The sequence below is a fragment of the Strigops habroptila genome, chromosome Z, assembly GCF_004027225.2.
Source record: "Strigops habroptila isolate Jane chromosome Z, bStrHab1.2.pri, whole genome shotgun sequence".
Taxonomy (NCBI): domain Eukaryota; kingdom Metazoa; phylum Chordata; class Aves; order Psittaciformes; family Psittacidae; genus Strigops; species Strigops habroptila.
In genome coordinates this window covers 70,754,143-70,779,389 of record NC_044302.2, presented here as the reverse complement: position 1 = coordinate 70,779,389, position 25,247 = coordinate 70,754,143, and the positions used below count along the sequence as shown (strand labels likewise).

Genomic DNA, 25,247 nt, shown 5'->3' with positions numbered 1-25,247 from the left:
GTGGTTTCACAGCCTATTCTGGCAATGGATATTCACAATTAGTCAAAATGAATTATGAGCTAAAACTGTATATTATATAACTGTAAATAAAGTTGTTCAAATCTTTCTAGCCATAGCTCCTACTAGCAAATGCTAAATACGTAGTTAGAAAATGAATTCTGCATCACATGAAATGAATGATCTGTTGCACACAGAATGATGACTAGTGATGTTGAACCCTGATATAAATGGCAGGCCACAAAAACATCACCTGGATCAGTTGCAAGAAAAGATAAGCCAGTAACTCCCATACTGTTCTTCAAAGATAAACAGTACAGCAAAAAACCCTGGGTTTTATGCATGAACGCTTTTCCTTACCAAGTTTGGTAAGCGAACATGTGCTAACTTTCTAAAATAGAAATGCAGTGTTTAAATGTTTCTTAACTAGTGATTATGGTAATCAGGAGTGTTGCATTTGCATGGCAAAGTTTTGGTGGTGGTGGGGCTACAGAGGTGGCTTCTGTGAGAAGCTGCTAGAAGCTTCCACCATGTCCAACAGAGCCAACGCCAGCCACCTATGAGAAGCACCTGCCACTGGCCAAGGCTGAGCCCATCAGGGATGGTAGTACTACTTCTGTGATAGCATACTCAAGAAGGGGAAAAAAACCTGCACAACTGCAACTCGAGAGAGGAGGGAAAATGTGCAAAAGAAACAGCTCTGCAGACACCAAGGTCATTGCAGAAGGAGGGAGAAGGTGCTCCAGGCACAGGAGCAGAGATTCCCCTGCAGCCAGTGGTCCAGCCCATGGTGAGGTCGGCTGTGCCCCTGCAGCCCATGGAGGTCCATGGTGGAGCAGATATCCCCCTGCAGCCCATGGAGGACACTGGAGCAGGGGAACTGTGTGAGTTCTCCCTGTGCGGAGGAAGGAGTGGCAGTGACTACGTGTGATGAGCTGACCACAACTCCCATTCCCCCTCCACGTGTGTGTGGGGGTGTGTGTTTAAGATTTGATTTTATTTCTCATTATCCTACTCTGACTTGGTTGATAATAAACCGATTTCCCTAATTTGAGTCTGTTTTGCCCATGACGGTTCTTAGTGAATGATCTCCCTCTCCTTATCTTCGCCAGGAGCCTTGCGTTGTATTTTCTCTACCCTGCCAAGCTGATGAGGGGGATGTTCTGTCACTATAAAGCATCTCTGGTGAACACCTGGTATCCAGCCAGGGTCAGCGCACCACATCAGGTTTGTTTCCTCAGCATAGAAAAGAACGCATAATGCTACAGCTTACTATCATGCGAAATTCAATAACGTAAGCTTGCTATGTGATAGGTCATACAGTGACCAAAGGACAGACTTAGTCTATGATGTTTACTGAATAGAGAAATTAGTGATCACAAGTGATTGAATTTCTTGTTCGACTGAATCTTATTAAGTCAAAATGCATACCTTACTGTGGATTTAAGCAAATGTGTATAGTATTTTTAGGAAAATTAACCACAGCATACTTTTTGAGACTGTTAATGAAGCAGGCTATTATTCTTCCACTACTGAGACTAAGTGCAGACAAAGGATTTCAGCATTTGCGCTTTCTGTATTTCCTCCCTACCTGAGGCAAAACTGAAGTAGACGTTCACCGTAGCATGACACTTCACAGTTTTGCTTTTGATCCTTTTCCACCTGCTGCTAGATATATCTCACAGCTACTGGACAGGAACACTTACTATCACAGACAGATGATTCAATTTCAAGAACATTGTTGCAGCAACAGTGGTGAGCAGGACAGCAAATGAGAATAGTAAATGCAATTGTTAAACATTTTCTCCTCTTCAATAGAAAATTTGCTATTTCCTTTACCAAATTATGCACAGGTCTGCCCCATTATTCATAAGATAAATACTATGCCTGTTATTTTAACTTGGGTCTATGTAATCTAGGAAAATTTTAAAGGACATTGTTATATTTAATCTAGTGTCATAAATGAGCCCTAGATATGAGACAAAACACTAAGCTGCAGCTCCTAAAACTTATGACCCAGAAAGGAGGTCAGCTGTGTACTAAGGAACATTGTTACAGTGCAGAAGAGAACATGGATTCTATAGCTACAGTGCTTCCAAGAAGTCAGGATTTTCTTATAAGAAAACAGAACTGTGATTTGTCTCATTATTGTCATTTATTTGAAGGGCACAATATACAGAAGGACAGATGGTCCACATGGTGGAGACAGAAGAAAATTTGTGTACCACACCTAATGATGGAAACCCAAAAATGCACCTGATGTTTTTTTAACCATTAGGCTAAGACATGGGAGTGTACTTTGATGATTCTGTCATTCAGTAGAAGACAAGACACATAAAGGAATATGTGCACTACAGTGAGAGAGAAAAGACTAGTGTAAATTTCTAATTTTGATTTAATTGCAAAGGTTTGGAGCCAGGACAGGGAAAGGATGCAGAGAACATTCTTTATTATCGAGGAGAAGAATCAGCTGAGTTTGCACTGAGGACAAAAAAAAAAAAAAAAAAAAAAAAAAATTATTATGAACTCCGAAATAGATTAAAAAGAAAGGAATGAGAAACTGCGTTAAGCCAGCAGCTCATAATTTTTAGGAGACAAGGCAGAATGGTTAAAAGAATTAGAGAAAAAAGGCAAAACTGCTTATCATAAAGAAGATCTTGTATATAATCCCTAGAGGAAAGATTGGATGTTCTGGCAGCAACTGCAAAGGGCTTCTGGAATGGAAGGAAAACCAGGAAATAAGAAATCAAAGGTGGAAATGATTAGCACAGAAATGATCACTCAAGATTCGGGGACGAGACGCATGAGGGAGAAGACTCAAACAGCAAGGAGAGACCTTACACCATTAAATTGAAAAGAGATGAGAGCAAAAGCAGCATCTCCCAGAAGAAAAAGCTCATTGAATATTTACTGTTGTAATAGGTGCATACACAAATTGATATATTTTTGGAGCATAGGATAAGTGCAGAGTAGAAGGAAAGAAGGAAGAGGTGAGAATAGTCAATAAGCGAGGATGTAATCAGAGAATCGAGATGGGACAAGGGTGAGACATTTCTGGAGAGAAGCAGCATAACTTTCAGTGTGTAGAATACCCTCCTGGAAGACCTCTTCATTTCTTCTAGTCATGTAAAAAAGAACATTGAAAAATTAACCTGCTGACTTAAATGTTTGTGTGAACAACTCAATTACCCCATTTACTAATTGAACAATGTGAAATATTTGATTGTGGAAGCTCAAACCAGACCTGTGTAAAACAATTTCCATTTTTATTTATTTGTACTTAATGTGAAATATCAAGAAACTCTTCCAACAGAAGGTTTAGTTTGTCTAATATTAGTATGTTACAGGGTGAGTTAATGTTGTATACAAAGTTAAGGATGACAAGTATATTTATATTAATAACCTATTATCATTAATACCTGATATCCTTATTAGTAGACGACAAAACTGTAAGAGATTCCCCAGGATACCTAATTCAAAGCTACTGTAAGGAATTATATTGCATGTTAACCCTTAATTAATTAGTACACGTAACATACTATGAAGTCAAAATTTCCAGGTTGTTCACATTGTTTTTATGAATGCCTCCCTTTTCTTACAGTGCTGTAAAATAGTCAACAAGAATCTCAGATCTCTTTAAATCAAAATCATAAGTCCAAATTGCATTGGATGTCAAACTTCTGTGTCAAAAAAAAAAAGCAACAGATTAATCACCAATGTATTTTCACCTATTTATATTAATTATCAACAAAACTTTCTATCATAACCTGCCTATTCTGTGCTCTGTGACTTGGGTATACTTAATAAAAACTTGTTCCCTGTTGAGTCAGGTGAATCCAAGCCCTGATGTTGCATAGCCATTATTCACTATCCTATTTTTATCTTTCTCCTTACAGATTTAGATTCTTCTTTACAGTCTTACCTTTTGACCTTCATTGAATTTCTCAAACATCCTCAAACAAAACTGAGCTTTGGCGTTTATCTAATCAATCTAATAACCTGGTGCCAGAGATCGAACGCCATGTTCATGATAAAAAGTTGTGAGTTTGAGTGACGCACAAATTCTCATCAAGACAAAGTTTACCATCCTCTGAAATAGTCCCATGAAAAGTCAGTATAATTCTGTTATCATAATTTAATTATGTTAAAAAATTTTAAGAATGGTAACCGAGATGTGTGAGGTTTATGAAGTATGTTATTTACTCTTTGTGGTTTTATAACTTCTGAGGACAAATGATTGTTCATCAGTGGTGTGTTTTCTTTGGTAATTGTGCAATCATTCATTGCTTTTTGGTAGACTTCAAATTTTAAAAGTTAATATCCTGTTAAGTCCCACTTAACATTATACTTTACAGTATATTAGGTTTTAAATACTAATTTCAAATAAATTACTTTTGACTCAGAAAAAATACTAATTAAATAAGGGTGTTTTTTTTACAGTAAGACAAATTTTACAGTCTTATAAAACTGTGATATTGGACATTTGTAAGAAGATGAAGAAAGGTTAATGGAAAAAAATTTAAAGTGCAGCCTAGTGATAGTGAAACATATTTTGGCCAGGTATCCTTATTATAAATTATTACCACTTTTACAGGTTTGTCTTTCTTGGCGAGGGGGGGGTGGGGTGGGGGGGTGGCAATATCTCCAAGTAAAACATTAAAGAAACTAAGAACTTTGTCTGATAAGAGATGAATTACCCCTAGATTGAAAACCACAAGTTAAGCAGACAGGCACAGTGCCAAGAAGTGAGATGTTAAAATTCAGACTCTCATATGTCAATTTGACTCTCTCGCCCAAAACTTGTAGCACAGCTACAGAGACTGTCCTCAAAGAAATGTCAATCATATACATAAAAACCCCATTAAATGTATCTCATTCAGTTAAATCACAAGAATATGTGTGTTTGCACATAGGGAAAACTTTTTTCTTTGCTTATCTTTTCATCATCAAACACTGAAAAAATTTTAATTGGTTTGAAGACTCAAGGGTAAGGAAGAAAGTATTGAATAAACTAGGGAGAAGTACAATTTTATCAACATCTTTTAAAAATAAAAACACCCCATCTATCAGAAAGTATTAGTTTAAATATTCTCTTTTTTTACTAACTTCTAAAAATAATTCTGGAAAAGAAAATTTAAATTGCATTGTCCTTAAAAAGATATTAGTTATATAGAGTTGAGGTTTAGGAATGAATGTATTATATTAGAAAAACCTTTCATATTACCCCTTTCCTGTAGCAATTCCTCTATCAAGTATTTTCAAAGAAACTTTGAATATACTGACATCTACAACATTCAATCAATGGCTTTGTGACAGAGCTATAAATATCTGCATAATGAAAGGGAAAAGGAAGAGACTATTTGCAGAAACCAGGGATTATAGCACATCTGCAATCACCTACAATGTCAGCATTCATACAGTAAAGTGGATGATGACAAAAAACATACACCTGAGGGGAATACATTAATTGAAGCTAGCATAAGTGGTGTAAATGCTTCATTACCATGGAAATGGTGCACAGTACATGACAACAGAGACAGTCAGTTGAGACAGGTCATTTTAATTTTTATTGATAATATGCTCACAGGTGTGCTTGTAGTACTTTCACCACTTCAGATTTCTCATCAACTATCACTAATAATTTCCTACGACAAGCACAGTGGCCTTGTGATATTACAAATACAATCTAGATTTGCCTACAATGCCTGCTGACTGGCAGGCCACTCTATTGTCAGGGCACAACTTCAGAAAGTCTATTTGTTTAGTAAACTAGAGGTCACTCAACCTCTGTAAGTTGCCCATGGCATTTGCGTTTTATTCAAAGTATGGCTGATAATCAAGGTAGGCAAAAGTTTTGACAGTATACTCCTAAAGAAACAGTGCCTTCTGGGTGAAGATGAGCAGGCAAAGAATCAGGACAGGATTCATAAGTATGAAAGATGTAGGATCAAAAAGCTCAGATAATTTAGGGATATATCATTAAACTGAAAACCAGGACAGTCCTACTCCATAAGGCTTCCTGGCTTCCATAATCTTTGTGCTTCAATTTTCAGAAAATCTTAATTCAATCTGTTGTACTGCATGCCCCAGTTTAGCTCTAACACTGTAATGTCTGAGGTGTAACTGGCGCCAAGTGTGTATGATTCAGGAAGAAGTATTCACAGCAGTAAATAAATACCGTATTGTAAGAACACAAGCAAAAAATGCTGGAATTGCAAAAGCAGTGCATACTCAGTTTCACACCATATTTGGATAATGAATAACATATATGTACTCATAATGCTTTTAATCAGAAACTTCACATCTCCTTTCTTTGCCCTGTATACTTAAGACAAGTTCTGGAATGAGTTCTGCAAAACACCAGTAGTGTGAAAATGTTATAATTTTTTTTTTTTTTTTTTTAAAAATTCATGTGAGCATTAAAATATATATGGAGTTTTTGAAAACAAACACTATGGACGAAGTTAAAATGTGAATTTTGTTTTGAGTCTAATGATAAGATCTATCAAACAAGCTATACTGCCATAACATATATATTAAAATTCAGACCTCATAGAGTGTTAAATTGCTCAGTTTAAGGTATATTTTCCATATTAAATTTTGGACCTTCATAACTAACTTCAGAAGGACTGAATAAGCACTAATATGATAATTAAGGATATTGCACTATTAATCCATATAATGTTTTTTGCATTAATAGAAATACATTTTTTCAACTAAGAATGGAAGGAAAATGTTTTAAAGCCATTTTGTAAGACAGAAGGGAAAGGAAGTGAAGGGAAGGGACTAATTTGGGGAATTTATCCAACTTCATCCAGTCTATATTAACTAGTAATTCTTCAGCAAATGACCATACAAAAACCACAATCAAAATAATATTCCCTTCAGAAAATCTTGCCTTTTTGCAAATCTTTCATGGTTAAGAACCTAGCTTAACATACAGAAATGAATCTGAGTTTTACAAGGGACTGTCATACTAAAATTTACTGATGACTTAATAATACTGTTTCAGCATGTGAATTATAAGCAAAATTGCAAAAGAGCTCATCAAAGCCACCAAAGAATTTTTAATATGATATGTAGGTCTTTTATGCGAGTGAGAATTAGGATAAAATAACTAATATTCTATTGCACAGTAATAAATACAAAGTTGTTTACCTTGGCAATGTCACACTGGTGCCACCATTAACCAGGAGTAAAGTGTATCTTCTATCGGTAGAAAGTGCTTTGACATGCTATTAGCAATATACGTGTTCATGTCTGCTTTCCTTCATTCCCTTTATTGTTTTGTTTCATTTGTTTTGTAAATGCTTCTTGTTGTAAATGCATGTCATCTTCATGCTAACATAGCATGAATCTGATAATTAAATGTAACTGCCACTGTAGTAATTTAAGAAACCCAGAAAATTACCAGCTTTCCTAGCAGTTACAACTATCCTTCAGTAACAGATGTTATGACATCTGAGATAACATACTAGTATAATTTTTCTTTCTTAAAATATTTTACTTTATGCTGACAGTTATAAAAATTGGAGCAGCAGGATTTAAACAGTTCCATTTCAGAAGTTTAAAATATTTTTGATGTGCTGAAAATTATTTCCCATGAGAGAAGGATGAACAGAAGGAATCTATTCTCTTCTGCTTCCTATTCACTTAGCAGAGGTGTCAACAAAAGTAACAATACAGCAAACAGAAGGGATAAGATCTTGGCTTCTCTGAAGTAAATGGCAGTTCTCCCATTGACTTTAATGGGTCAGGGTGTTTCTAAAACTGTTTTTAAAATCACAGTTGCTAGGGTATGAGACATTGCTGAGGAGCCTACTTTCTCTCTGGTGTGAATTGAAAGCAGATTGGATGTGCGCAGTAGTCAGAGCAGAACACTGAACACTGCCGCTTCATGGCAAAGTTAATATGCTGTAGAGTGCAGAGCTCTTTGAACCAAAACCAATGTATAATTTGCTTCTTTCATTTGACATTGTCTCATAAATAAAAGATAAGAGGATGATGAATTATAGTATGTAAATGCTAGAGCCAAATGATTGTTGCTCATTGCTAATAAACTACAACGAAAACTAATTCATACAAACCAAAATTTGTACTGCAGCAATAAATATCTAGGAGGTTACTATACCTTAATAATAATTGCTATGCTGTTTCTTTGAATATAAATTTCTATTTGCATAGCTGTTTGCTAGAAACCAATGGGAAAGTATTTCTTCAACAGGTGAAACAAAGTAACCTGTCAAGAAGTCACTTTTCTGCCATATTTCATGTTCAAAATGTTTCCAATTTTCCATGATAAATCACTTTACTTGGCAAATGCAAGACACTAAAAGGCAAAGTTAAATGTATTGTTATAAAAATTTAAACCAGGTACTACATCAACACTGAGAAACTCTGCCTTTTTCTTTCATAGTCATTGCTTTCAGAAAGCTATTTCTCCGTTTTAGCAAGCTAGTTCCAGTGATAATGGTATTAGAAATTCCATAGAATGGTATAGTTTCTGGCAGCTATGAAGGATAGATCCTCTGTAGTGAATTCTATTGTCAAAGCTGTTGAAGCAGGTTTTGCACACACATAATTACTACAGCTGATACAAATTCTACAGTAATTACAGCATTAGAATAAATGGGAACATGACAGTGGCAGCACATCACCTAAGAATCCTCTGGCAGTATTAGGATAAGTACAATTGCTGTGCACAGCTTTGTCTAAGACTTTTAAAACAGTCTCCAAGATCTAGCTATGTAAGTAGCAAAAGACCAGCTTTCAGACTCCTTTTTTAATTTCAAACACAGTAGTTGTACGTTTTGTGGCTGACTGGAGTTATTTGTGTTTACCAATATCTTTGAGGCGTGGATAGAGATAGGACATAATACACGCACAAAATTTTCCCTTTTCTCAACTTGAATAAAAGAATTCTAGCTGATGAATTTCAAAGCTAGAGGGTTGCTATCTTTCTATTACACTTTAAAAAAATTACAAAGCCCTGATTACCTTCCCTTTGTCAACTCCAACAGTTCAAATTTTTCAGGACCTACCAGTCCAGTGCAGCTTACAATGGGTGACAAAACCTCCAGAGGCTCATGTTCTGTTCTACTTATATTTGGAACTTCCTGTGTTCCTGGACTCTACCCTTCTAGGATGGCCAGCATGAATAAGGTTAAATCACAGACTACCAGGAATACATATGATTCAGCTTAAATGCTTGTAATTTTCCATGTGTAGATGAGCCTACAAAATTAATATGACCTGTCGCAATCAAGCCTCTTAGGACCACATGATTTTCCAAAATCTTGACTGTTACACTGCAATAACAAATAACTTCTTACTCACTCCCAACCAAGAGCACTGCAAAGGAATGAAGGTTCATTTGACATTTCTAATAAATGCATCTGTTGTAGCAAAAAAATACCTTGTATTCCCCAGCTTATTTGCAGACCAACAGAACCTGCAATGTAAGAAAAAAAAAGTCTGCATAATTAGTCATTGGATACATACATACACACACACATAAACAAATGATATTTTTTTAGAACTAGTATCTGTGCTTTATGGTAGTGTAAACATTGGTATAAAAGCAACTGAATAGTTAGTATTTCCCTCTTCATGTCCTGAAAAACATTCACAAAGCATAGCAGGAAACATGCCAACATTAAACATATATTGTCAGGTTCAGTCCTAGGCTGGCAGTGGATGGTCTGCCTTTCTGAAAGCTGCTGAATGTTTTAGCAGTCAAACTGTTTTGGTTTTCATTGTATAATACATTTGAAAATATTACTGTATAGTCTAAATGTCTTAAGTAGTTGCTCCTCCAAAAAGGGTAACAACAAAGTGTCATGTCTGTGAAGACTATATTTTCCTGGCCTAGAGAAGTCCTAATCACATAAAAAAAAAAACCACTCTGCACTGGGTCTCATGTGAGTACAGAAGGGAAAAATAGTTGAAGATATTAAGAAACCAGAAAAGGCTACTTTTTCTACCCCAAAGAGCTCATGTTCCACTTTCATAAAAATAGGCTTATTTTAATGTTTCTTGATTGAATTATTTTTCATGTCAAATCCTGTGTGAGTTCAATCTATGTATAAGAAATAAAAACTTAGTTTCAACCCCCCTGCCATGAGCAGGGACACCTCACACTAGACCATGTCACCCAAGGCCCTGTCCAACCAGTCCTTGAACACTGCCAGGGATGGCGCATTTACTGCTTCTTTGGGCAACCTGTTCCAGTGCCTCACTACCCTCACAGTAAAGAACTTCTTCCTTATATCTAACCTGAACTTCTCCTGTTGAAGTTTAAACCCATTACCCCTTGTCCTATTGCTACAGTCCCTGATGAAGAATCCCTCTCCAGCATCCTTGTAGGCCCCCTTCAGATACTGGAATGCTGCTGTGAGGTCTCCACGCAGTCTTCTCCAGGCTGAACAGCGACAAACTATTCAATACTTTGTATTCATATCAGTTCCTTAAAGTGGTCTATAGAACTTAATTTCCATTTTTTAATTTTGATGACAGCATATGTATTAAGAACCAATAAAAAGTACTTTTCTGAAGCTTTAATAGCAGCACCCAAAATAAAAGCCTCTCTTTACTGATGGAAATTGAGTTTGCTACAGCAAAGCTCGTTGTGACTTGAAATTAGTGATCACATGTTTCCTATACAGGAGTCTGATTATCGTAATCTAAACCAACAATATACTCAGTATTTGATTTATTTTCCATTACACAGCAATACAGAGAATGGCTAAAGGCTTTTCGAGATAGACAGTGCAATATAAAATTCAGCAAGGAACTGTAACTGCCGTAGAACAAAGTATATGACATCTACAAATAAAAGATATAAGTGCCAGAGTCTGTCTTAGTACAGTAAGTTCAACATATGTGGTCCAACATTTGTACTTCCAGTCCCTGTGCAAAACCAAGGGAAATGTCTCCTAAAACATTGTTATTTTCAGAATATACTACAGATACCACACATACATATAACAAGAAAAAAAAAAAAAAGACCATGGAAAAGATAACTGTTCTCTAGAACATTCATTGCAAAAGGCAAAGCAGTTAATCCAAAGTGTTTAATATTTAAGAAATAACATTATATAGGGGAGAAAAAAAAATCTAGCTATTGTACCATTCACAGGCAATTTTAGTTTAAGAATACAGTTAGTATCTTTACCAGATTTGTCACTTTTAAACAAGAAGACCAGAAAGCAAAGAGACAACATAAGGACCTTACTGGTGTCACAGTGCCAGGATTCTAGATAAAAATATGGTTTGTGGAGTTAATGATGGCTTTCCCATAGTCTATATCCCACAGTCTACATCCACTGTGTTACTTAAATCTCTTATTCTCCACCTAGGCAATAAAAAGACACTTGGTCTGGGAGGCAAGTCAAAAGACTGCCAGCAACACAGACACAAAGAACTGCAAATGTCTATAGTCCTCACAAGCCCTTTGTCCATGGATCATGTTGGGTTGTTTTGGCTCTCAATTACAGAATTATTTCACTCTCCTTTAGAGAGCAGGACAGAAAACAAAGTGTTGACTATACAGTTAGAAAGGAAAAATTCCATACAGATGACCTTTAGAGGTCTACATAGAGGATGCTTGTCTTCAGTGCTGCCTTTTAGCATGATCTTAGAAATATTTATTCCTTAGTCCTATAAATCATTAGCCGATAGGCAATATTTTCATGTATACACACATACGCATCCATGTGGCATCCAAGGCAACCGGATGAGCTCAGGGTCAGTATCTGAATGCACGTGAAATATATACATATAGTCAGAGCCAGAAAGATTTTCTATAAGCTTAGTAACACAGTACAGTACATATCCAATAGCGAGAGAATGAACCATAACTTCTGTTAGTTATGAAGTCATTTTCTCATGCAGTCCTGATCAGAAAATTGCAGGCAAGAAAAGAAAAGATTCTGGAAAGAGAAAAGCTCCTGTAAGTGACACTTCCTTGAATAGTTGGTGGGAAATCAAAATTCCACAACAAATCTGCTTCAACTCTACAAATAAAATTAATATAAGTGCATAAATAACTTGCTATGCACATATCAACGTAATCAACAAGCAACAGACTCTTAATCACAACTGCCATTAAGATTTGTAGTGAAAGATAAGAATAGAGAGATAATTGCAATCAGAAAACTTACTGAGTAGAAATAAATTATAGTCGATTTTAAAAAGATAATAAAAGAAATGTTCATCAGAAGTTTACTGTAGCATGAGAAGCCACCAAAACATGAGACCAAACTACATCTTCCTCTCTTTATCCCTTATCACTGCTTTTCTCAAGTGTGAAACTCAATTCCTTTTCCCTTGTTGGCTTTGTTTATAGGAACAAATGTAGATCTAAACCTACCATCAGCTTCAGATAGTGTCTCTGAAAGAGAAAGCTCACTCAAAGACTCAGAAGTCCTTTTTATTCCATGCTACCATATCATCACTTGTATTTCTGTCCTAGAGTATGTTTCCTTGCAACTTTTCGAAATTCTTTTTCTAGTACACAACTTTCATATTCACTCTTTAGCTTTATTTTTGTTTTTGGAAGAGCTTTCCTCACTCCATAAGAATATCCCTGTTGCTTGTTTCTGTTTGTCTTCTTTCCACCCAAACTCCCCAGTATTGATACCCTATAGGTTTTGATACTCCTTCTTCTATCTCTCCTCCCCATACTCCTCTCAGATTTATGCTTCCAGGCCCTAGCTGAAAAAGTTAAAACATGCTCCAAAAACATACCCAAAGTCACCTTTCCTTTCCTTTCCTTTCCTTTCCTTTCCTTTCCTTTCCTTTCCTTTCCTTTCCTTTCCTTTCCTTTCCTTTCCTTTCCTTTCCTTTCCTTTCCTTTCCTTTCCTTTCCTTTCCTTTCCTTTCCTTTCCTTTCCTTTCCTTTCCTTTCCTTTCCTTTCCTTTCCTTTCCTTTCCTTTCCTTTCCTTTCCTTTCCTTTCCTCTCCTTTCCTCTCCTTGCCTTGCCTTGCCTTGCCTTGCCTTGCCTTGCCTTGCCTTGCCTTGCCTTGCCTTCCTCTTCCCTTCCCTTTCCCTTTCCCTTTCCCTTTCCCTTTCCCTTTCCCTTTCCCTTTCCCTTTCCCTTTCCCTTTTCTTCCTCTTCCTCTTCCTCTTCCTCTTCCTCTTCCTTGTCCTCTTCCTCTTCCTCTTCCTCTTCCTCTTCCTCTTCCTCTTCCTCTTCCTCTTCCTCTTCCTCTTCCTCTCCTTCCTCTCTCTCTTTAGGTATTTATCTTTCACTTCTGTGACAGTGTAGACTTGTGGTATTCTTAAAGTGTATTCTGCTACAGAAATCCATCATCATGTGTGAAAAAAAAGGATAATGAGCAAGATCATAGAATCATAGAATGGTTTGGGTTGAAAGGGACCTTAAAGATCATCTAATTCCAACCCTCCACCATGGGCAGGGACACCTTCCACTAGACCAGTTTGATCAAAGTCCCATGCAACCTAGCCTCAAATTTCAAATGTAATGCTATTCCTAACTGATTGACAGTTTTTGCCTGCCTTCATCCATTCTCTCCCTGATTTGATCATTTTGGTGAGTAAATAAATTGCCATTTCTCTTTTTCTTCAGTCAGTCTCTCATCTTATTGCTGATTTTCTTCTCTCTGTGGCCTTCCATCTCCTTCCTGCTCTAGACAATACTACATTTCTTCTGTAGTGGTCCTCATTTTATTCTGTCCCACCAACTTATAATCCATATCTCTAGTTTCCTGTATCTCAGAAATTACAAGGTTGTTACTGGTGTTATTCCATTCACTGGTTTCCCTAATGGTCATTAGTTTTTTTCTTTAATTCCTTCTCTACCCTGTCCTTCACTAGAATAGCTATTGAGGGTTACAGAGGAAAGACAATGATGGAAATGAACCTTTAATAATCCTTTATTAACAGCAAGGAAAACAAGCAGCCTTCCACTTCCTTTCCAACCCTTTCCAACTTCAGGTTTCCTCAGATTTCTCTTCTGGTATAACAACAATACAGGAAGACTATTTTAAGTATATAGTTTATTCAGTATTGCACGTATCTCAATTCCAAGATTATCTATCTTACACACAGATAGTTCTTTGCCCAGTTAACTACCTCTCCCAGAATTATAGGGATCATGGAAATAGTAAACCTTCATTTCAACAGAGTAGTTCTGCTCTCCAGAAGTTACCTCAAATGTCAATGGCATGTTCTTTATGTACCCTAAATTTTTAAAGCAGCTCAGGAAATTCTGATTCCAAGAGAAAACAGGATGGGTTCCTCTAATGATTTCTGCTTGAAAAGATAGATAGTGGCTTGTGAAATAAACAATTGGGGCGAAATTCTTCCCTTGATGACTTATCACTCAGGGACACTAATGACTTCAGTAGAAAACACGTCTGAGCATCCTAGGCTACAATTTGCTTCCTACTGTTTTTGTATTTACTGAGATCAAATTTTACTCTAGGGAAGAAACTGTATGTGCAGCAGAGAAACTAATTATGTCTGAAAAGGATATTGGTGGATCAAGAATAAATAAGTAAAGTACTGCACGTATATTCAATAAAAAGCTTAAGCTAATGTAAATATATATATACATAGTTCAACAGTGTAAAAACTATAGCATGTATGCTAGAATCAATCCATATGTTATCATCACCAACACAGCATCTGTTAGCAACTTAGTGCTCCCAGCAACTGATAACATATTTGTAGCTCCTGAACACCAAATCTCATATTTAGGAAAGAGACAAGCTGTGACACTGAGTCAAGAAGTGTGAAACAGGGGGAACGAAGAGAAGGAAACACTTTTAGCAGACTAAATACATCACCACAGTCTTGATGTGATGGTATAGCCCTCTATATCACTTGATGTAAACGGAACAACTTTCACTATGTGACATCATGGACATAAACATTACTAATATATTTTGATTTTCTTTTACCTCACAGGAAAAAGCTTGTGTTGTAAATTAGTAAAAAAATTTTCATTTATGAGTGAATAAGTACTATCACTGATTTCTGCCAATGTAAAATGTAAGTATTTTTAAATAACTCTCATTTAACTTCTTTAAGAATACATATACATGAAAATCTATAAAACATTTAATAGCTAGAAAAGGATTCTTTGCTAGCTTAAGCATTTCATGATACGAAAACTCAAACACATTAAAAAAATGTGTTCCTCATTAAAACCCCAAACAAATATGAAACCAATCCCCCACAACCCACCCCATTTCCCAGCCAACAACAAAAAAATCTATAAAGTATAGTGAGAAGTTTTCTCAGTCCAGTGAGGAGCAAGTGTATACCAAGGCTTCTAATCTGTTCTGACTCACCACAACTATGTATATATAAAAAACCCTACAGGTGGCCTCACTATCAAAAAGAGCAAGAGAAGACAGTGAGACAAAGAAATGAAACAGACCGTAAAATGTGAATGCCACAATTATTTACATCATTACCTCATATAAGACAAATACAGACTCTTAGTGTACTCTGTGACAGTAGATGTGATTTCCTTGAAATTTTGTGCTAACCTAAAAACTCAAGAAATATACTCATAAATTCTTATTTCTGTAGGTCAAAACTTAAAATATTTCCACAAATTCTGTATTCAGACTTTGTTGGTTAGCTTTAAATACCTTGATTTGGAAAATCAGATTTTTTTTTTTAATAATGATGCAGGGTAATATGCACAAATATGTTGCACAAATATATATATATAATACGCAGCTAACATATTATACATACATAATATGCACAAGTATATAACAAAATTTCATGGGGTTTTTTAGGTTTCTTTTAGGTTAACTGTTTTACCTCAGTTAACATTCAATGAATGGCAAATGATAAGAAGTCACAACTTTTGCTCATTTGGTCCAAAATTTTGATTACAACCTTCGTCAAGCATCATCCCTTAAATAAATTGATAAAGAAACTAAAGAATTTCTGATGGAGTATAAGGAAAGAGACTTCTTCTCCAGAAGCATATTCTAGAGTTATGCAGCATCAGAAGAGAGATTTTGCTGCATAGATTTAAGGAACCACACATTAAGGAAGCAAAGTAAGAGGCAAATACATAACAGGTAACCATGGGGATTAAAAATTGCCATGAGGTAGTATATAATTATTAGATAAATATGAGATACTACATACACTTCTGTCTCTTTTCTTCTATCAGGAAAATCTGGCTTACCAAAGGACATCTCTTTAGGAACTCTACATAGTCGCTTTATGATAGAGTTATTTTTGTGTCATACACGTGCCCTAAATAGTTGTTCTTAGAATATATATGGGCCATTCTTAGTGTCAGAAGGAGAGTCTTTTCAGACAAGTAGGTCAGTGTAACTCTGCTTTACCAGGCTGCTGTGCACAGTGCGTGCAGTTGACACTGCAGCAGTTTTATAAATATATTTCTTCTGATGATGCTCACCAGTAATGAAAAGTCAAATCAATCAGGAATCAAGTTTCATACATCAATTTTCCCATCTCATTCGTCAGTAAACAGAAAACCTTAGTACATTGTGTTGGCTGGAGGTGCATAGGTGCTGGCAGTGAGGAGCTCCAGGGAAGCAGAGATTCCCCTGCAGTCAGAAGAGAGGAGTCCATGCAGGAGCAGGAGGGACCAATCTTAGAGCAGGGTGAAAGTTTGAGGAAAAAGTGGCAGAGAGGAACTGTTATGAACTGATTGCAACATCCACCGCTCAGGGAGGGAGTAGGTAGAGTTGTCAGGAATTAAGCTGAGCCTAAACGATCACATTTCAGATGTCAGAAAGTGAAAAAAAAGATGATATAAGGTTGCAACTTTGAATCAGACCACTTTTTACTCTAGGGAATAGGAAGAAGCACTTATATGGAAAAAAAACCCACCAAAAAAAAAAAAAAAATCTATAGACCAAAGTACTGTTTACTGATGAAATCTAAATTGCAACACAAAAACATGAAAAAAGGAAAACCAAGAAAAAAATAACACTCAATCTTCCTTTATTTGTGCTTTGATTTTATTAACATGCTAACAGTAATATAACTTTTTTATGGCAGGAATGCTTTAATCCTCTAACAAAGCTGCTTACACATGTGCAGAGTGTTACAGGTTTACTGTATTGGATATGGTTTCAAATACATTTGTTTTTAGGTAATCTATTCAACAAATCAGTATTGGTTTCTGGCTAAAGCATGGATAATCTTATGCTGTGATTTCAGCACAAAATATATAGCTCTTACTGTTTGTTTCATGTTGATCATTAACTCAATCATTAACTCAGAATTTTTGTTATGTGGGCACTGTAGAAGTGTATGGGGAATTTAATGGGAAATTTGAAGTGAAATTTAAAGCAATGCATGTTTTCTAATGTAAATTAATTGGAGGAAATGAGAAAAAATCCACTAAAGCAGAAATAATAGAATCATAGAATCACAGAATGGTTAGGGTTGGAAAGGACCTTTAGATCACCTAGTTCCAACCCCCGTGCCATGGACAGGGACACCTCACACTAGACCATGTCACCCAAGGCCCTGTCCAACCTGGCCTTGAACACTGCCAGGGATGGAGCATTTACTGCTTCTTTGGGCAACCTGTTCCAGTGCCTCACTACCCTCACAGTAAAGAACTTCTTCCTTATATCTAACCTGAACTTCTCCTGTTGAAGTTTAAACCCATTACCCCTTGTCCTATTGTTACAGTCCCTGATGAAGAGTCCCTCTCCAAAATCCTTGTAGGCCTCCTTCAGATACTGGAAGGCTGCTATGAGGTCTCCATGCAGCCTTCTCTTCTCCAGGCTGAACAACTTCGAGTAAAAGGAAATCTTCAACAACTACTCCTCTAGACAATTATTTTACTACATATAAAACTGATCAATGCATAACGGTATTGCTCAAGGAATTTAATTGCTCAAGGCACTACTTTAACTGTATTAAACATTCATTGAAGAGAATCAAGTGCAAATTTTAGGTCTACTTGCCTAAAAATTCAAATGAGTGGACTTTGAGGACAATTTGTTTTGGAACATAGTTAACAAAAACTGGAGTTCTGACAAACACATAGGACAATATAGTGATATGCAAATATTTGAATAAGTGATTATCACTTTAGCAGTGTTGTACTTTTTTAAGTAATTCTATTAAGTACTTTGTAGAACTGCTATCCTGCCCCTAAAAATGTGTTCTTTAAGGTGGCTGACATAGTCTAGCACATATGAAAAGATAAATTACTATAGAGCTGATTGTATTCTTGTTATATTGCTTTTAAAAATGGAAATCAAATGAGTAGTTCTCTACATTGTGACATCTTACAGAATGAAATTACAATTCATTTCTTACAGACTGGCATTTGTATTAAATACAACAGTATAATTTGACAGATTTTACTCAATTGCTTATTCAGTTTGTGATAATGTAAATTGTAAATCATTATGTCTTAGGATCCTGTAACAAAGTATATTTTATATACGTCTATAAAGAGAGAATGATATTCTAAAACCTATTTAAGTTATGAACATTCTTTTAAACAGAGTCAAGTTCTTAGACAAATAGCTTAACTTTCAGTGCATGCCAAACATCTACAACAACACTAATTTGTATATGATCCTGCAAGCCACAACTGGGCCCCAAAATTTTTAATAAAAGATACCCGTAATTTTAGCTTTATTGTAGACACAGATGAATATTGTTTGCAAATGTACATAGCTCTTTTGCTTTCCAGACAGTTAAAATCCCTGTGGCAGGGCAGGAATAGTAAGTCACTAGGGAAAGTCATTTGATAGTATTTCCTGCTACTTTGGTTATTTGCTTGGTGATTAGCACTATGAACATGGAATGTAAAACCCAGGAAATTTATTTCTAGATGCAAGTTAACATCCTTTTACTATGTACATCATTCAGCACCAGAAAAATACAGAAGTGAAATGGATGAGGTACAGGAGTGAAACAGCAACTTCCATGTGAGAGCAGAAAAAGGAGCTTTTTGACAGTACCTAAATCACACCTTGGAAGTGTGTTATAGAGATATATTAGGATATCTCTAATATAATCCTAGGTTCACTAAAGCTTTTTTGGCACATAATGTGAAAATTTATGTTACATATAACATTAAAGATTTTTAGCATATGCTGATTATGCACATTCTGGGTGTCCTGGTGGAAAGTAAGCTGAACATGCACCCACAGTACACCCTTGCAGCTATGATGGGAAACTGTGTCTAGAGTTGCACCAGCAAGATTAGAGACGGCATATTAAGGGATGGTACAATGATGCTTTATTAAGACCTTCATAGAACTGCAGAGTGGCTGAGACTGGTTGGCACCTTGGAAGACAGTCTAGTGCAACTCCCTGCTCAGAACAGTATTAGTTAAAACAAGTTACTGAGGGCATGGTCCTAGCAGGTTTCGGTATCTCAAAGGGTGGAGACTCCACAGACTTTCTGGGCAAAATCTGCCATTTTTGACCATTCTCAAAGGTAAAAATATTTTTCTTACATTCAGATGGAATTTCAAATCGTTCAGGTTTTGCTCATTGCCTCTTGTTCTTTTCACTGGGCACCATGAGAAGAGTTTGGCTCCATCTTATTTATACACTCCCACACAGGTATTTATACACATGGATAAGATTGCCCTTGAGATTTCTCTTGTCCATACTGAACAGTTCCAGCCCTTTCAGCCTCTCTTTGTATGATGGACACTCCTATCTCTTAATGACTTACTAGTCTACAGGTGGAATATCCTGTGCAGTTTTGGTCCCAGAGTTTTAGAGACTTTGAAACACATAAGAGAGTCCAGCAGCTAATAAGGTGCTTCAGGGATTAGAGAACATGGCATCTGAAGTCATAGGGTTTTTTCAGTCTGAAGAAGAGGCAGCCCAGATGGGAATTTAACTTCTGCCATTGTCCTGGGTTCAGCTGTAACAGTTATTTTTCCTCCCTCCTAGTAGCTGGTGCAGTGCTGTGTTTTGGTTTTAGTCTGAGAACAGTGCTGATAACATACCAATGTTTTAGTTGTTGCCAAGTGGCACTTACCCTGATCAAGGACTTTTCAGTCTCTCATGCTCTGTCAGTGAGGAGGGGCACAAGAAGCCAGGAGGGAGCAGAGACAGGACACCTGACCCAAACTAGCCAAAGGGGTATTCCATACCACAGCACGTCATGCCCAGCATATAAATAGCATGGAGGTCACCTGGAAGGCGGGTGGTGAGCAATTGTACTGTGCATCACTTGTGTTTATTGTTTTTTTCCCTTTCCCCTTTTAGTTTTATATTCTCTCCCCTTGTTATTTCTCTGATCATTATTATTAGTAGCAGTAGTAGTTTCATATTGTACTTTAGTTATGGGACTGTTCTTATCCAACCAATGTAAACCTCAACCCATGAGGTTTATGTTCTTTCCCTATCCCACCTGGAAGGAGGGGAAGAGGGTGGTGAGCTGTGTGGTTCTGAGTTACTGGCTGGGCTTAAACCACAACACTCATCCAGTACCTAGAAGGTAGTTATGGAGACATAAAGGTACTTTCTTTGCATAGATACATGGTGACAGGGGTTAATGGACACACACACACACACACAATATTAATTAGGAAAGCAATTAAGCATTGGAATAGGTTACACAGAAAAATGATAGAATATGGGTTCCTTGGAAATTTTCACAAAGTGGCTTGAGAAGTCCCTCAATAACTTACTTAAGGCTTTAATTTCAACTGGAGGTTTGACTCCGTGGTGTCCAGATGACTACTGCAAACTCGACTTTTCCGTGATTTTATAATTTCATTAGAAACTTTCTTCTTGTGATTATTAAAATCATAGATGTGAATTTAATGAGTTGGGCTTGCCACCTATGCTCACAGAGAACAGTTTCCTTCTCTGCAGCTGCCCCAATTGATATGAAATTACTTTCGTTATCTGTTCTGGTACTAACAGTGCTGACCATTTCTATGGTTTCAAAGATACCTCATTACAACCCATATAAAAAAAATTCCTGCTATTTTACAAAAAAAAAAAAAAAACCCAAACAAAACACCAAAGCAAAAAAAACCCCAACAACCCAAACTAACAAAAAACTCCCAAACATTTAGATGATCTGAATCTGAAAGTGTGCTGAGGCAAATGAGGCTGAAGGAAATTAAAGCCAGTCTGTATAGCAGAAATGTGACTTTTTTGGTCTTGTTTAACTACCTATAGTTGGATACCTTCTAATTTTTGAACAAGTTCTGTCATAATCAAAAATTACTTCAATTCTAACAGAAAATTGTATGGCAAACTTATTTCCTATTTAATCTTAAATGTTATTTTTGTCATGCTGTTAAATTGACCAGATCTATTACAAAACAGTTTGTTTAGATTTGTGATTGAGAACTTTATCTTGTGACTTACATAATGACTTACATAAAAGTACAGTTCTTGCTCTATTTATTGTATCAGGCATTTTCCCCCCACAAAATGACATAAGGATTTGCAACTTTAGGTAGTCTGCTGTTGTTCAGAATAAAGTTCAGAAAAGAGAGTAGGAAGAAAACTGGGCACTTCTCTGATCTGGAATGCCAATGAAGTGATATATCTTATGGCTTTACAGAGTTTTTTTTCTTATTCATTATTGCATGATTGATATAGCAACATATGTTCTGTGTGGAATTAAGTCAGCAAGCAACCATTGACATCTATTTTACACTTTTGACTACCATTCAGAAATACTAACTTGGGTCTTGAAATCAGCAAGATGGCATCTAAATGGTGCCACATAAGATAATAAGTCCTTCTTTGTTGTCCATCTTGTAAATTTTGCAAAATAAGTCAAAATTTCTAGAGCTGGTGCAGCATAATTTGTTATACACAGTACACTCGGAGAAAACAATGACTCTATAGCCTTTGGTGGCTTTGGTGTCATGAATTTTTGGGACGAAGAAGGCTTTTTTAAGAAGCTGGTATTTTTCAGATGAAGTTCAGGTATCTTTTGTTTGCAAAGGAATAGAAAATAGAAAATAGAAAATAGAAAACAGAAAATAGAAAATAGAAAATAGGAAATAGAACATAGACTAGACCAGAATAGCTCCGTTTGAAGAGACCTACAACAGTCAGGGGGTTTGATTGACCAATTGAGGGGTGACCAAAAGTTAAAGAATGTTACTAAGGTCATTAACTAAATGCCTCTTAAATACTTAATAGGCATGGGGCATTCTTGAAGTTTGTAGGAGATAACTTCTTTTCACAAGCACTCAGTGAGCCAGCTAGGAAAGATGCCCTCCTAGACTTGATATTTTTTATGAAGTAAAAGTGTTAAATAATTTACAGATGTGCGTTTTTGAAAATTTACCCTTCTGCTGAGGCTAAGTAAACCTAATGAAGTGTCAAGATGTGACAAAACAGACACAATTGCAGAAAACTCAGATTCCAGACTGAGCAGTTTCTAACATTATCATTCATTAGGATAGAAAATTAATAAACCAGAAGAGGAATTCTAAAAAATAAATTCAGATTAAAATTAATTTTTTCTCTAATAGGCAGAATTTGTAAACAAAGATTCATAAACAAATCTGCTCTATCTACTTTGTACTTCCTGAATCAGGCTTCCGCTTTAGTCTCTATTTCCAGCTTATTTGGTTTACACTACCTTTCTGGACTAAATAAACATCAGAAAATCCATTTTGTGAATGTGGAAAACTCTATTTATTGTCAGCTCAACAGCATGACTGTTCACTCACTGTTCCTCTCAGAGGACACTGCTATTGCTATTATGGATTCCCTGTTTACTGGATCTTCACACATTTTGCATCCCCTATGCTATTTTCCAGGACCTTTCTTCCTTCCCTCCCACTAAATACACATCATTCTATGGAAAGCATAATCTTCCATAGATGAACATGGAGCTCCTGAGAAAACTTAACACTAGAAAATGCAACAAAGCAGTGGAAGCAGGGACTTGTGACCCAAGAAGAACACAGAAATACTGTCCAAGAATGCAGGGATGGGGTTAGTAAAGCTGAAGTCCACCTAGAGTGACATCTGGTAAGAGATGTGAAGGGAAAATGGTTTCTTTTGGTACATCAGAAGCAGAAGGAAGATAAAGCAAAGTATGGACCCAGTGATGAACAGAACAAGAGACTGGATGACAAAGAGCACTGAAAAGACTGGAACACTCAATACCTTCTTTGCCTTTATCTCTGAGGGTAAGACTCAGGAAAGACCAGCAGGAAAGTCTGAAGGAAGAAAGACCTACATTCAGTGGAGTAGGAAGGACCAGGTTAGGGTCATTTAAAAGAACTGGACATACCCAAGTTCACGGACCCCATGGGTTGCACCCACCAGTGCTGAGGAGCTGGCTTGTATCACTTCTAGACTTCTCTAAATGTATCTTGAAAGTCTGTGTTGAATGGGGGAGGTCTTTGAGGACTCATGGAATAGTTCTTTGAAGACTACACATGGAATAGTGTAAAGATCACTCCTCTGTTCAAGAACAGAAAGGAGGAGCATCTGGGGAATTACAGGCCAGCCAACCTTTCCTTGATCCCTGGGAAGGCAATAGAGGAAATCCTTCCAGAAGCCACTTCCAAACATGAGGGACTTGAAAGTATTTAGGAGTACTCAATATGTATATATGAAGGGGAAATGCTTAACCAACTTCATAGCCTTCTGTGATAAAGTGGCTGGAATGGTGAACAAGCGGAGAGCAGTAAATGTTGCTTATCCTGAACGTAGCAAAGCTTTAATCACTGTCTCCCCTAACATCCTCACATGCAAACGGGTGAAGCATGGACTAGATAAATGGACAATGAAATAGACTGAAAACTGGTTGAACTATTGGGTTACAGGGATTGTGATCAGCTCCACAAAGCCTAACTGAAGGCCTTATTCCTTCTGTATCCCAGGCGTCAATACTCTCTGTCTCCAACACCATTAAATATATTCATTAATGACTTGGACAATGAACAGAATGCATCTTCAGCAAGTTTGCAGAGGATGTCAAAGTAGAACAATAGGCTGAAACATCAAATAGATGTGCTGCCATTTAGAAGGATGTGGACAATGACCAACAGAGATGTCTTGATGTTCAACAAAGAGAAATGCCAAATCCATGTTTTGGGGAGGAATAACTGCATACAGCAGCAGCCAGATGGAGGCCAGCTGTCCAGAAACCAGCACAACAGAAAAGGACCTGTAGTTCAGGTGGACAGTAAGTTGGCCATGACGCAGTAATGAACCTGTGCAGCAAAGAAACCCAGCAGCTTCCTGGGCTGCATGAGGAAGAGCCTTATTGACAGTTCAAGGGAGGTGATCCTTCATCTCAGCTTAGTACAGCTGAGGCACCTGTGGTTGCTGTGTTCTATGGTAAGCAACTTATACATGTGTGTAAACACCTGAGGAGGGGAGTCAAGAAGATAGACCTAGATACTTCTAGTGGTACCCAGAGACAGAACAAGAGGCAACAGGCCCAAAGAGAAAGAGAGGAAATTCAGTTAAATATCAGAGAATACTTTTTTTACTGTGTTGATAGGGTCATATCCTGGAATTTCACTTGTCTCTGAACATCAGGAAACACTTTTTACAGAGAGGGTGACCAAGCACTAGCACAGGTTTCCAAGAGACATTGTAGAGTCTCCGACCTTGGAAATATTCAAACCTGCCGGGTTACAGCCATGTTGCTGTAGCTGACCCATGTGAGCAGAGGGTTGGACTACATACTCTTCAGTTGCCAACCAACCTCAGACACTCTGTGGTTCTTTTTCTAGGTGCATCCATACATCCCTGAATAAATAACCAGAACAAGACACATCTGCAGCCATCCTCCCCGACATTCACTTAATTCGCTTTTACTAAACTGCATAATGACCATACATGCCCAGAAAACTGCAATAAAATAAACAAATATACCCTGATTTATAGATTACATTTCCTAGAATTAGATGGATAACTCAGAAATTCGGTAGGATAGACATTTAATATTTTACATTTTGTTCATGTCAAAGCTGGATAGTATTTCAACTGTAATTCCAGTTTTAAAACGTTGCAAAATTGATAACATAGAAATTTTAAGCATAGAGAAAAGGCATTTAAAATGTAAATGAAATTGCAACCCCAAGCCTTTTCTCTGCCCTCCCCCCCTCCAATAAAAACAAGCTGTTGTTCTTCTTTGTATGTCCCATCTTCTACCAGCTCCAAGAGAGCAAATACATTTCAATTATAGCCTCTGGGTTCTTTTATAGTCTCTTTTTCAATTAGTAAGAATGCAAACAAACAAGTATTCAAATTACTTCTGTTTGGCTGCAGATGTGTATTTCCCACTACTCTTCCC

The 25,247-nt window shown here is 36.8% G+C and overlaps 1 protein-coding gene across 50 annotated transcripts in view; it reads right to left on the bottom strand.

Annotated features, from left to right (window-relative positions):
* PTPRD (protein tyrosine phosphatase receptor type D) overlaps window positions 1-25,247 on the bottom strand; it is a 1,245,299-nt gene that overhangs the window by 653,203 nt on the left and 566,849 nt on the right. For all 50 annotated transcript variants that reach the window (XM_030512143.1, XM_030512142.1, XM_030512141.1 and 47 more), the window contains one exon: window positions 9,413-9,448. The gene's annotated coding sequence lies outside the window, so the exon portion shown is untranslated. The remainder of the gene's footprint in view (window positions 1-9,412; window positions 9,449-25,247) is intronic.